Here is a 15,072-nt window from a genome sequence, read left to right on the forward strand (position 1 = left end):
TGAGAGAAAACAACAAGGTGCCTATTTCCACCCCTTTTAACATTCATCCTTCTAACCATGGGATGCAGAGGGACAGCCTGGCAACTGCCAAATGAAGCTGCTATGGCAGAGGAGCTCCCGCATGCAGGATGCATGGACTGTATCAAAGCAGACCCGAGCGTGCAAGCTCCGTTCTCCTGCCACAGCCTTACTTTGGATAACCACACGAAACACAAAGTTGGTAAATCCTCTCTTCTTGCACCACTAAACAAACTAACCAACACTGCTGCGTTTAAGCCCTTCGCTTTCGGGGACTCCACATCTATTTTTGGAGTTGGCCAAGGGGCAAGAGATGTCTTTATAAAGAGAAGCAAAGTCATTTATTTGCCTTAAAACCATGGGCTTCTTAACTGCAGTCACAGCACTAACTTCTACGAAAGCAGACTGTAGAGATAGAAACTTTTTCCCCTGTGTCGTAGCTGCACTAAAAAGGATAAGACTCTGCCTAACCACAGTTTTAATTAAGTTTGATTGATGGCCCATTACAGAAGCATGCACAAAGCCCCGCTCGCACAGGGTGCTGCTTCCTTTCAGGTTTTCAATACAGAAAGGGCTCCCCTTCTTAACCGTTCAGATAAAGATCTTTTTAGAAGTGCTCATCTGTTGCCTCTTGGAAAATGGTGGAAGCTCTCATTAAAAACAGCCAGCTGTGCAAAACGTTCCTGTTCCTCAAGCAGCCCAAATGCCTCCAGAGGGAGAATTCACCCCGACGGACCCTGCGCACAGCCCCTATGTACCCCACATCCAGCTCCCAGCACAAAGAGCCATCTCACACACGCACTCGCTCCTGCTGCTCTCCCCTCCTCGACTGCAGGAGTAGTTTTTGCCTCCTTTGTTTCTTCACAGGTGGGGAACGGCCACGTGGAACGGGGAAGAGGAACTTAAAACACAAACCCCCTTCCTCTGCAAACAGCGAAGTAGCTGCACCGCTGCAGAAGGGGGTTTTACACCATCATCTTGTATCATGTCTTCATTTTCCTGGGTTTTTAACACTACGTGCTCTCAGATCCAACTGTCCCATTACCAAAACAGCCTCAACAGGGAGAAAGAACCAAAACAACCAGAAAAAGCAACAGAAGAAAGTTACCCGGCGTAAATACAGGTGATTCTTTGTGCGCTTGGAACTCAAGCGGCTGCTTGTATGACACATGAGCTTGAAACTAAGGACTAAAGAACCACGGAAATAGAGAAGAAAAAGAAACACAGTCCATGAAACACCTATTTCTGACTGGCAACGACTTGGGCTTCAATTTGCAACTCTGGCACTATAAACACAAAGAGGAAATCCTCTTTCACCTTCCCAAGTGTAAGTGGGAGGCTGCTGCGCTGATGAGTAAGAACAAGCCATAGCAGGATCCATCTGATTTATTTCTGTTCGTGAATGCAGCACGCATCGAGCAGCAACTTAAATAAAAAGTCTTTACTCCGAAGATTTGGTGTGACCACCAGAGACACAAGGACGTCAATAACATCTGTGTGAAAGTACACTCTGCAGGTAAATAGAGATGTAAATATTTGTTCTGCTTAATTCTGCTTTGTACAGTCCCGATAACACACGTTTGAGATGCACTTATGAAATGCCAGCATTCGGGAATCAACCAACCTATGATAAAAGTTAGTCGATAAAGCAACTAAAGACGTAAGAAAGGCACAAATTCTCCCATAATCTAGCACAAGGTACCCGAGAGCTACATGATGCTGCTTATACCTCAATATTCATGTCGGAAAAAATTAAGGCCTAAGAAAAGGCAGACAAAGACCCTCACTAAGTGCTTTAGGGCCAGTAAATGAGCTCCAAGTGCAGCTGCCAGAGAGCAGGTAGATCTAAGCCCACTGCTGGGCTCTCTGCTGCTTCCACTGCGAACACCGCGGCCTTGACACCCCAATGTATACAAGGCTTTAAGGGACAAGCAACACGACTGAAAGATGCATCAACTGAATAAGCCTCTTCAAAGCACAGTGGGTGAAGGTCTCCTGGGTTTATGTCCCGTGCTTTTACTGAGCTGTGAGCTGCAGAGGGGACGAGGCATGTTTTTGGTATAGCAACTGTCATCAGTTCACTGGTTTCCCTTCAGTCACGTTTCGCAGCTGCCTGAGTCAGCCCTGAGATTGGGATGATCTTCAAATATCATCCTGCCCCCCGGATCATGCGAAATGACCACAGAAACCTTGTTGTTCCCACGGACAGGGAAGTGATGGCTGGCCCTCGGGTCCTACCTGCTTCTTAACCTCCCACCATGCGGTGTTTGAGGCCTCTCGTGTGGGTTCTCTCTCACGGGCAGTTTCACACAGAGCTCACTCCCACGCTGTGGTTAGGCTGCAGAACAGCCCAGAAACCAAAACCCAAACTCGTGAGTGGCCATCCTGACAGAGCAAAGACAAGCCCTGCCTGCGAACAACGCACCAGGAAGTCCCAACTCCACCCTATGGTTAAACAACTCCTTGCTTGAAGGCACCACGAGCTGAACTTCACACAAGCTTCAGCCTTCTTCTGCCCACGCTGCCACCAAAGGTTTCCAAGGGGAAGTTGATGTTATTACCAGACACAACCAAGCTGACAACATCATGGGGCAGTTGCCAGGCACGTGTATGGCTCATTTTTACTTTGGGGCAATCTCTTTTCATCCCTGGCAAGAGTATTTTGTTGCAATTTCCTCATTCTTAACTGGAATTCAGCAAATCTCTGCAGCCAGGGCAAGCCAACAAAGGAGGAAGCTCCTTTCAAATAATCCAGATTCACTCACCTCCCAAGCAAACAAACCCCACTTCCTCCACTGGACCCCTCTGCAGTCAGGCTTCTCTTGACCAGCAGTGACCAGCAGGTTCCACAAACCCCTCCTGGTCCATAAGTATTCCTTAGGCTTTAATCCGGACAAACCTTACTGTTTCCCTGAGCTGACAGTAGAAAGCTACCGCAAAGAAACAGTTTAGTTCTCACCTTTAGGCAAGAGAAAACCCGCAGCCAACACCAGCTACAACACACATCCCTGAGGAGACGCAGGGGATGGCTTTCAGTGAGAGCTGAGGGCTCCATCCTCACAAACACCATTCCCTTTGAGGCTGGAGCTGGCGTGTGTGAAACGCTCAGGACCTCATGACAGGATACGGATGGAGCAGGGGCAGTGCCCAAGTGGAATGCTGATGCTCAGGGAGCTCCTGTGAGCATTTGGCCAGCACGCTTCCCATGCTGTGAGGACAGCAGCAGGGCTCTGGATTGCAACACCCCACCACAAGCACAAAGACTTTCTGACCTTGCAATAGCTAAAGCGCCCGCTTAGACCCATCTTATCCACATCCTGAAGGTATTTCATACCTGCGCCTTTTTCCTCCAAGAGCTAGAAGGTGATTAAATATTTAGTGCTTCACCAAACGTTTCTTGAATACGGAAGGAGCTGAAGTCCCACCATCCACAGCACCACAATGTGTCTGCTTATAGATCTGTAGGGTGCCCAGAGAAGCTGTGGCTGCCCCATCCCTGGCAGTGTTCAAGGCCAGGTTGGACACAGGGGCTTGGAGCAACCTGCTCTAGTGGAAGGTGTCCCTGCCCGTGGCAGGGGGTTGGAGCTGGATGAGCTTTAAGGCCCCTTCCAACCCAAACCAGGCTGGGATTCCATGATATTTGAGCTGTATTTTGGGTGGCAACCCTGGAATTCCCTTGCTCTGAAATGCCAAGTTCCGGCACGTTTCAGAAGGGATGCGTTGAGGGATGAAGCAGCAAGTACACAAGTGGAGAAGACCCACTCTGTCAAGCAGCACTTGGAGCAGGCTGCCTTCAGAGCAATGGTATAGATGACCTGGGGAGTGGCACATAGTGATCCCGATCTAAAAATAACGGGATCACAGGAGTGACAGTCAATTCTAACTCCATTATTCAAATCTTGATTAAATCTAACGTCGAGTATATTTCTTAATCAACCTGCCACAAGTGACTACTTGAAGGCTCATCTCTCAAAGCCTGTTTTCAGGGTAGAGCCTTAACACACTGAGGAGCAGGTAAAACATGAAAACGATTATCCGCAAAGCTTGTTCTCTCCAAAACTATTTGGCAAAGCACCGGATTTATTTTTTTTTTGGTCTGTTTCATATAAACATGATGTAAATCGAAGTTAAAACACGGTCTCAAAATGCCCTTTAGCATCTAAAAATGAACCAAGCTCAGAGGGAAGAAAGCATCTTCAATAAGGCTTTGCTCAGCGTGGTGCAGCAAGAAAAAAGTCCTTTGGATACAGTTAACTGCATTTATTTTTGCATTTAACTACCACAGAAGGGAAAAAAACATCCATTACCTTAAAGAGACAGATATCTTAACGCTACTTTACTCGACAGAAGCTCTTCTAGACCAGCCTCTGGCTACCAAGCAGCTGGTAAGCGTTAAAAGACATACTTAGGTAAGGCACAGCCAGCAGGGCAATGGAATGCTGGCTCCTCACCCCCCAGCACCTGCACTGGAGGTGACTGCACACTGCGAACCCCCCTCCAGAGAGGAGGGATGCAAAGACGCTGCCAAAAAGCGGCTCCAGCTGCTGCTCGCTGCAGTTTCTGCCCCGGCTGATAACCACCGTGCTCAGAGCCAACCACACCCCCTGCGTGGCAGTTTATAAACCACCCCGAGAGCCTTGTTTAGAACATTTAAAGGTGGAAGGGAATGGAAGGGTTAGGAAAAGAGAAAAATTCCTGGGTCACTTTATCAAGGCCACTGAGCAAACTCATTGCAGTCATCACCAGGGCAGAGGGAAGCTGCTCATCCCAGGCCAGAGGTGGTCACAGAATCACAGAGTGATTTGGGTTGAAGGAACCTTAAAGCTCACCCAGCTCCAACCCCCTGCCATGGGCAGGGACACCTTCCACTAGAGCAGGTTGCTCCAAGCCCCTGTGTCCAACCTGGCCTCAAAAGCCAGGTCAGAAGCATCGCTCCCAGCGAACACTGAGGAGACTTCAGAGTGAAATGAACTACGTTCTTCAGGAAAGGAAGATTGAAAGGGGGGGAAAAGTAGGAATCTTTATAGGACATCAGCACTCAAAGATTGAAACATCACACCCACAACAGTCCCAAGCAGTGGCTGAGGAAGAGCCTGAATAAAGGAAGAGCCTTTATTCAGCTACAGCCTGGAACAAACTCCCTGTGAGGGTTACAGTCCACCTTCCCTCAGACTGGATCCAGAAAGTTAAACCTCATGTCTCCAGCTTCCCTTCAGCACCAGCAATTACATGTATCTGGAAAACAAAGTTCCTGATACAGCCACAAGTACTGCAGGCTTGGTGGTGGTGATGTTCACCCGAGAGTCTAAATGTCTGTAATGTCCTAAAAACCAGCTTATTATCTTCCTTATACACTAACTTACCTCAACCTTTGTACCCTAACCCCACAAGTAAGTTACTACAGAGCTACAACCCACACACCCCTCTCCTCTATAGGAGAGCTGCTGCCAGCACCCCTGGAGGATCAGGACCCTCCAGCAGCAACCGTGTATTTCCAAGCCAGGCTTTCTAGCTGTATGTTAAGCAGGAATATCAAACAGCCCAGTACTTTACCATCTCATCCACTCTGACACATTTCCTACCATGTCTCTAGCACTTCATGCTGTGACTTCACGGGAAAATGTGATGCTCTGCTGGTCAATCTGTCAGGAAGCATCACAGTGACAGCAGCATTGTCACCCAGACCCATGGTCCTGCCCTCAGCTGAGCAATGAACTCCAGCAGTTTGCTGCTCGAAGAGTGTTAATGCTCATCTCGACTCCCAGTTTTGTAACGCCTCATGATTCTCCCCCTCCCATAATCTTTATTTCAGCAGTTTATCAGAATGAAATGAAATCCTAAGTACCCTCTTGCCACATGCAGAGCTCATACGACTTTATCCGAGTTAAAATCCTGTGTCATACAAAATGAGAGCCTGAGGAAGCAGGCAGCTTGGGATGACAGTGCAATGCATCTTACACTGCTGCACAAAAACATACTTCATTGAAGGATACAGGCTGGACGGGAGCTCCGAGTCTCCTTGGTCCAATCCTCCACATATTCCATTTTTCCTCCTAAGGACTCTCAACTGCATCCTTACACACACCTCTACCAGGTGCTTCAAGAAAAAGAGTAATAACAACAATATATTTATCCCAGTAGAGTCTGAAGATGAGCAGTAAACGAGTCTCTGTTCCTCACTTAGAGAAATCCTGGGACTCATTCTGTTAGCCCTGCCTGTTGAATTCAGGCCACAAGCAGAGAGGTAGAACGCAGAGGGAAGGCTGAATCTGCTGCCCGTGGCCAATGAGGAGGATTTCCAAGCACTCACCTCTCTCTTTACAGTGCAAAGTGGCCTCTGAAGCAACGCTACAGAGCTGAACCAGCCCGCAGGTGTGAGGCAGGAAGATGGAGATGCCCTTCACAGGTTGAGGAGAAGCTCCCCATGACCTGGCTTCAGTGTGTGCTTGAGCCCAGAACCCCCCCGTGTGCTGGGCTGCACCCCCAGAGCGTGAGCAGCAGCTCAGGGAGGGGATCCTGCCCCTCTGCTGCGCTCTGGGGAGACCCCCCCTGCAGTCCTGATCCAGCTCTGGGGCAACAGCACCAGAGGGACGTGGAGCTGCTGGAGCGAGGCCAGAGGAGGCCCCGGAGCTGCTGCGAGGGCTGGAGCAGCTCTGCTCTGGAGCCAGGCTGAGAGAGCTGGGCTGGGGCAGCCTGGAGAAGAGAAGGCTCCTGAAGGGGAGACCTTAGAGCAGCTCCAGGGCCTAAAGAGGCTCCAGGAAACCTGGAGAGGGGCTTTGGACAAGGGCCTGGAGGGACAGGACAAGGGGAATGGCTTTAACCTGCCAGAGGGGAGATTGAGATGAGCTCTGAGGCAGAAGCTCTTCCCTGTGAGGGTGCTGAGGCGCTGGCACAGGGTGCCCAGAGAAGCTGTGGCTGCCCCATCCCTGGCAGTGTTTGAGGCCAGGTTGTTGGCCACCACTGCTGTTTTACAGCCTTTTATCAAATTAACCATCATGAAGACAAACACTATGGGGAGGGGAAGAGAAAACCAAGAAAAGGATTCACTCCAGTTTGAGAACACTGAATATGGTCTCGAATGCTGACTTTTTGCTACACTTCACAACAGGAATGGACCAAATCAAACATTTTACATCCCTGGTGCAGAGCATCCCGGACACTACTGGGAGCTGCAGCACCAGCAGCCTGCAGGTACACAGTTCTACAGGCCACCAAACGGGCTGGTCCCAACACACTCCCTCTTCTTCCTTTGCAATTCAGAGACGTTTCTGACCCACCTGCAGCAAGCACTGATGCCACAAATCTTCTATGTCCCCCATTCCTAAGTAAAACCACCACCTTAACAGCAATATAATAAACTTAAGGATGGAGCTAGACCACAAGGAAAATCAATCCAAGCCTGACGAGTGAACTCTCCACCTCTGAGGAAGTATTTTCAACCTTCTCCTCCCGGAGGTGGAAGTTCAGCAGACTTCTCCAAGAGCTTCCAAACCCTGAGTGACCTTTTAGCTCAACCAGCAAGACCGCAAACTCCCTGATGGAGACCAAGAGTTATTCCTGCTTTCAACACTTCGCGGCTTGGCTGCATTCTTCCCCTGACAAACTCCTTTCGAACAGCACGACCGACCTGCGCTGCCAACGGAGAAGCGGCTCTCCACCCTCCTCGGTGCTCTCCTGCTCCCTTGTTTTATTGCTGTGCTCCAGCTTCTTTCTACACACCGTTCACAGGTTGATTAATGCTCCTCCTGGATGATCAGATGTCTGGTAATTCAGGCTTTTGCACCACTCCATAACTCTCATCAAGGCACACACATCTCACTAGAAAGCTCTCTGCTGACTGTCCCCACTCCCGATATCCAGGCCATTCAACAAGACATTCTGGACACAAGTCCAGGCTATAAAACTCACATGTTCTTCAGCTGCCAGGATGGGAATTTGGTGACAGGACAATTCATTCATTTATTTAATGATCTTAATGTCAGCCTGAGTGGATAAAGTGAGCTTTGGCTTCAGTGAGCAGCGAGGAGACCGTGCCAAGTGCGGCAACAATTGGTTGGGTGCACGCCGGCAACACCAGGTACTGCTGCACACACACTGCAACAGAGCCTAAGTTTTGGGGGGGGAAATGGGAATATTCCAAGTTAAACTTGGTGCACAACCTCAGAACCAGTTGTTTAAACATAAAGTGGTTTATTGTGCAGATGAACTTTTCTGTTTTAACTTAAAAAGTGGTTTGGAATGTGATCAATACAATTAAGCCGAACAGCTTCAACTCATCAAAAATCACACTTTGCTGTATTTGCATATCCACAAAAATGAGATCTTTTTTCTTTTGAAGAGAGCCATAAAAGCACTTTGAAATGTATTGTAAAACACAATAATGCTGAAGGAAAACATAAAACCCAAGTCGGGCGGGTTGACAGCTGAATTATTTCACAAACCTCCAATACAAAACACAAAACAGAAAAGTATTCGAAGAGAGCCTGTCCAGTAACCAGATTTGTATGTGTGTAAGCACTGGTGACAAAAGGCCACACAAACTTTGTATTCTACCCCAGCTGAGCTCAGAGATGTCCCACCAGCTCAAGAAGTACACCCACAAGAGCGTTCCCATACTGAAGCTGGGCATGAATCACCAACTCCCGAAATCCCCTTCCCAGCGCACTCAGAGTCTGAGATGCACCAGGAACTTCACATTAAAAGTCACAACAAAGATGCTTTAAACGCGTTTTGATTTCTTGACTTCCCCCCAACAAGCAGTACAGGTTACATACCCTCACCTACAGCACCCTGCCAGCTTCCCTTCCAGATGTAACATAGGTATTGAGTCTGTCCAATTCATCAGCTGCACGCTGCAAAATAAAGTGTCCAGTGTCAAGCCTACAGCATCTTCATCACCACAAACAAGAATTCGAGACTTGGACAAAGCTTTCAGACCAGATTTCACTCTGAATTTCACATCAGACTTGACAGATCTGCAGAAGATGTCCTGGCAGCCCAAGGACAGAAGGACAGAGTCTCACTGCTCAGTGGAAATGCACGTTTCCTACAGACAAGGCCTTTCCTCAGGATGCTGGGAGCCTTTCAAAGACAGCGGCTGACTCAAAAACCAAAGCTGTAAGTAGTATCACTGAAAAAATCTTTCCCTTTGATACTTGTAGGAAGAGTCTCCCGCTTAGTCTGAAAAGACTGAAGACTTCTGTCATTTCTGAACAAAATAAGCCCAGAAAAATGCTGGTTTCAAGGCCCAGTGACTTCTACGACTTCTTAATAAGGCATAAAAGAGGGAAATCTTTTTTTCAGACCACCATTAGTGCAGCCACAGCTTTAGTTCAAATGGATTTTCAAATGCCACCAGCAGGGCCGACATTTAAATCTGACTACTCTTAGTAATTCAGTAACTCCACACAGTCACCCTCACGTGTACATCAAACCGAAACACAAACACACAATCATCATCCCAACCCGAAAAAGAGAATTGGTGTAATGTTTATTAGCTTCCACCTCCCAAAAGCTTTCCAAACCCAGGACAATCTGTGTTATTTAAGATCTTTAACTGCATTAACTCTTCCTGGCTCGGTGTTTTCACAGCATCAAGAGCAAACTCAAAGCCTTAGCAGCAAGATTTCTTCTCCTACCACCCTGAGGCCGTACCACGGGACACCCACTCCCCTGGTGAGAGGGTGAGAGCAGGGATGGGGTTTGTGTTTGTGACTTTGACATAGTTATTCCCATGCAGATACTCTATTCCAGAGTACAAGAGGCTCATTCCTGCTGAGCTCAACCACTTGGAAACAGCAGCTGCTCCACACATCTCGACAAGTCCTGACCCATTCCAACCCTTCACCGACAGCTTTGGAGAAGGCTACAGGTATCGGTCGAGGACTGGGTATGCTTTTCTTTCAGGATTTCTATAAAGAAACCACTTTGCTTTTTTTCCAGGTATACTTCAAGCTCTAGAAAGAGTTTAACTCTCAATCAGATAAAGGACACACAACAGAAACGTATTATTTTTGGTAGCAGAATTGCTTTAAACCTGATACAATCTCGGTGTGGAGAAACTTGGCCTTTCCTCTCCCCTGCAGAGCAAACAAAGGTACAAACAATTCTTAGGTACACTCCGAATACAAGTGTGTTGTTTTCCTTTCAGGAAAGAAGGAAAAATGCTGTCCCATTAACCCAGTTACGTGCCCAGCAGCAATTTGACTCAAGTCCCATCAGCAACAGCGTGCCATCACCTACTATGAGAAGGGAGCGCGTGTTCTGGGACACCTTCCAAACGTATATAATAAAACACAGAATAACATGTACTAGAAAATTTCACTAGCCTAAAAGCTCATTTTGCTCTCCTCCCTTTGATCCTTTCCTTTTTTAAGAACACATTCTGTTTTCTTCTTCCAGCTGTTCCACATCATCATCTCCTATTCGGGAGGCAAAACCAAGTCAAGTTTGGAAAGGAAAGCTGTACACAGGAGAAGCTCCTGAAATTGCCACCCAGAGTAAAACACAGCACTGTGAGAAGTGACATCAACTATGTTCCCTTAAAACAAAGACAGAGAAATGAGTTCCCCCAGTTCCTCCAGACCCCAGGGTGCACAACTCCTCCACCCACATCTCCATGCCCCACAACAAACACCGCTTTGCTCTTCCCCACTCATTCCAGAAGAGCCTTTCCAGTTGCCAGCCGACAGTCACGGCACGGATGAAGTTTCCTACTGAAGAAACGCCTGTACAACAGTGCTCCTACCCATCTGGAATTCTCCGGAGTAAAAATTCCAGCAACTCTAATCATGTTAGCGGATTTACACACAACTAAATTTGACACCAGCCCTGAAACTGCTGGATTAGGGAGAAAAAGAAAATACAGGTTACTTATGACTTCGGAAGAGAGCTCTTCACTGCTAACTTACCATGAAACAAAAACAGAGGAAACACACCAGCTCGACACATCCCGGCGTTTGGTAAGGACATGAAAAAGCCTTTCAGCCCTAAGGTGATGGACAAACCCACACACAGAGCTGAAAATCCTGCTACATCCCAACATCTAAAAGGGAAGTTATTTGTTCCAAGTCTCCTATTACTCTCTCACCGACTTCTTGCCATAGATAAAAACACAAACTGTGCTCCAAAATCAGTCCTGCACATTAAATACATATATATTGAAACGGCTGAAGAAACCTTCTCCTGCAGGCTCCTGCCAGAGAACCTGCACAATCATGTCCTCAGATATGAGGGGAAAATCAGCTGTGTGAAATCACATTTGTAGAAGAACCGTTCTCTCCAAGTCTCCCAAAGCTGGTAAAGTGACATATCTGCGCTATAACATGATTAGCTTTTGTCATTAAATAAATTAAAGCTATTTTTGCTGGAGAGAATACTAAGATGTGCCAAGGCTGGGGAACATCAACAGGGGAGATGGCAGAGAGGTCTAAAAGCACTTCATTTTTTGGCACTATGTTCACAAACCCGTTCCTGTTCCTCCCCTGCAGAAGAGCCACTACCACAGGGAAAGCCTCCATGTTTTCAAAGCTTCCCTCCTGCTGCATTCCCTCCCAATTGTATGATCTCCACAGCTTCAGACTCTCCCAAATGGAAACACTTCTCAGGCAACACCGCTGCCCCTTCCTCCCCTTCATCCAGCTGTGACTTCAGAAAGCTCACTCCTGCACTCAGAAAACCAGAGAGCAAGAACACCTCTGATCTCAGCCCCGCTCCTCCCCTCCCGCCCACCTCTCGCCACTCCTTCCCTTTCATGACCATAATGCTCCAAACACCCTTCCTGGCGAGCAGCTGCCTCTGGCATCTGGAAGAGGACTTCCAACCGTGCTCTCATTTTAGCTCCAGTTCAATGTCAAAGCTACCCAGAAGCCGGAGCGGATCCACCCGAGGTGCAGGGGGGCCAGAGCTTCACACGAAAGCCATCAGCATGCTCTTCAAGGTGACTTTTATGCCCAAGCACCTTCCTAACCCCTAGGTCCTCATCTTCAAAGCCATCACCAGATAAACTCCAGGCAGCACAGAGATGTTGCACCACATACTCCAGAAAGAGGCACTTGGAATGGAAGTAAGCAGGGAGGGAAGATGGCACTGGGGGTACCACAGCAACCCAGAGACCCTGATCCTTCAGTGCACGCTGAAGATGCTCTCCTTGGAGAAATCCTTGGGCACCTTCCCCTCCAGCTCAACTCTTTGCTCAACTAAGAGAAGACAGAAAACCCCACGCACCCAAATCCTCCTCAGCAGTCTTGATTTAACCAGATCATCAACACAGGCCTGCTCCAACAGCACAACCTGGCCTGCATCCGAACACTGGTAAGTGCAGCCAGAAACTCATCACGACTTCACACACAGTCTCTTACATTCCCAAAAGTGATCCTGTATCTCTTGCAGTTATCCCTGGCTTTGGGAAGCCACTTGGATCTGGAAGATGCCACTTACCAGAGCAGGAAGCAGCACAGTGCTTTCTGAAAGGGGCTACAGCACAGTTAGCTAAAACAAATCCAGAAGAATTAAAGGCAACACTCAAGTACTGAGGGAGCATCAGCAAACCCCACATTTCCATGCACAGCAATGACATACCTGACACAGTAACCCCCCCAAACACTGACCTTCTCTGCTTCTCAGAAATGGAATTAAATTGGAGGAAGAAAAGAAAGATTTTCAATGACTGTCTGTTAAAACCCACCCTGAACCTGCCACAATCACCTCACTGCAATAACCTGAAAACACTCGTGTCCAGAGATACCCAACCCCACTCTGAAACAGCCACAGTGATAGATTAAGGTCAAGTTTACTGGTCCCTGCACAGAGCCCATCAACAACCAGGAAGCTGAACTCCCTCCAAACACAAGGAAGTTTGGAAAAGGAAACAAAAACCTACTGACACCAGCCCAGAGCCCACGACGGCTCCAACTTGGCTCCGAGGTAGAGCATTAAATTAACCCTGCAGGGCCAGGAGACATGGAGCTCACCCACGTCCACCAGTTTGTCCTTCACAGCCCAATGCTTGCCCACATCTGGGCTGTGAGGAAACCAGTGACCTGATTAGACCAATCCAGAGAATTTACTCCCAACTTGGGGACTTTGTAAAGAGCAGCTGAATGCAATACACAAAAAATACTACAAAGTGAGAGTTTGAGGGAGGGTAAAGAAACACGATGTAGTTTCACACGTGTCACAAGTAGCAACAAGTGAAGAACACAGAGGGACCTCCCTTATCTGACATTTTCCTGGAACAAGTCTCACTACAGAACAATCAGCTTCATCTGGAAGTTCTTCCTCAGAGGCATCCGAAAGCCAAAGCAGAGGTGGGCAGATGGGATTTATTTCTGGTGATATCCCTCTGTGTGTCATTTCAGGTACACCCTTCTCATCCCCCCAGACACGGGTCACAAACCAACTGGAGGGTTTGTCCATACTGACACAATTCCTGCCTGAAACCAGGTTCGACTGAAAACTCATCACTCCCACAGCCACAGAATTATCCCGACTTACTTCTACAAGGAAAATTTACCTTCTCGAAGCCACTGAGCTAAGGAATTTTCTCAAAGCTCTGTCTTGTCTTACAGCAGCTCCCATTAACTTCCTATTCAGCACGTAACAATGAAACTCCCATCAAAACATTTCTGTTCTTCATGTCCATCACTCTCCAGCTTCACCTGCCTTCGAGAAATACATGTATTTTTTAAATCCCTTCTTCACCCTGTATTTTTCTTTTCCCTCACTAATACCTTTCCATGAACGCACATGCTCTTTTCCTGCACAGTTCCCTCTCACACAGTTTTTTGCCTCAGTTACACAGATACTTCATTTCACGACACATGAAGTACTAAACCCACACGTGTTTCCAAAGACACAAAGTTCACCACGTGGAAATCATTTGAGTTTCAGAAGCCCAAGTCAGAGCCTCGACCTACCTATTAACATATAATAATCCTTCACATCAACAAATAAACCCTTGTGCTGCTGCGAAGAGGAGACCTCGCAGTGCTCTGCTTGCTCTGAGTTGCCAGAAGCAACCTGCAACCGGCCTGTGTCTGCTGGAGGGGAACGCTGCTGCCCCAACAGTCGGATCAAAACAGAAAGGAAAAAAAAAAGCAAGAAACCCAACAGAGCTAAAAATAAGGCTGAACTCGGATGACCCGCTGCACTCCAGTAAATCAGAGCTGAACTCTGCTCCCCACGCTCGCTCCTGCGAGGTAACAGCTTTTGTTTACTACCTGGAAGCCAACAGGAGTTTCAGAGGAGGATCAAACCAGGCAGGACACCCAAATGGCACCAAGAACACACGGAGGGGTTTGTCCACAAGCACAGAGCAGGGGTTGGAAAGTTTACTACGGGTCAAACAGTGTGCTTTCAAACAGGCATGGCAAGAAATAAAAATTACACTTTAGCATTTTAACCTCCTCATCTTTCTAATGTCAACTCGTCACATCTACCCCCTACTCCTCCGTCCCTCCCTACCTCTTGCTCTGGGCGTCCAGTTGGGTCCCCGTGACGGGACACGCTGCCACACCACCTCCAGCTCTTTTGGGGTCTTGCCTGCTCCCTCTGAGCCTTTTTACTTTCAGGCTGCCGTCAGAGGTAAACCCCAGCTTCACCCTTCACGTGTGCAAGGCGACTTGTGACAACACCCACCAAAAGCCACGGCGTCCGCCTGTCTGAGCTACAGCAGCACAAGCCGCTCTCACAAACCACCTCCAAGCTCACCCTTGACCACAGCGGGGAAGGATTCAAGTCCCTCCACGGTGTTTTTACTGATTCCTTCAAATCAAGTGCTTTGGAAAGCCTAGCACACTCCTGATCCCAGAACCAGGCACAGTTCAACTGTCAAGGCACCCAAGCGTCACACTCCCTGTTAAAAAAGATCCTTTCCAGACAAACCAGCACCTTGCAGGGAAGGTCAGCTGAGCACAGGCTCACTGGCCGGCATTCCCACTGTAACACTTGGCACATCACTCAAAAGTGAGCAAATTTCCCCTGAGCAACAGTTTTACTCACCACCACCCCGCTGACTCTGCAATGACAGCACCTTCCCACTTATATTTTTTCCCC

The 15,072-nt window shown here is 48.0% G+C and overlaps 1 protein-coding gene across 14 annotated transcripts in view; it reads right to left on the minus strand.

Annotated features, from left to right (window-relative positions):
• The window catches only part of EIF4G3 (eukaryotic translation initiation factor 4 gamma 3), a 151,040-nt gene that overhangs the window by 134,018 nt on the left and 1,950 nt on the right, over positions 1 to 15,072 (minus strand). The gene's annotated exons all lie outside the window — the stretch shown is intronic.

This window comes from Strigops habroptila, chromosome 16, assembly GCF_004027225.2.
Source record: "Strigops habroptila isolate Jane chromosome 16, bStrHab1.2.pri, whole genome shotgun sequence".
Classification (NCBI taxonomy): Eukaryota; Metazoa; Chordata; class Aves; order Psittaciformes; family Psittacidae; genus Strigops; species Strigops habroptila.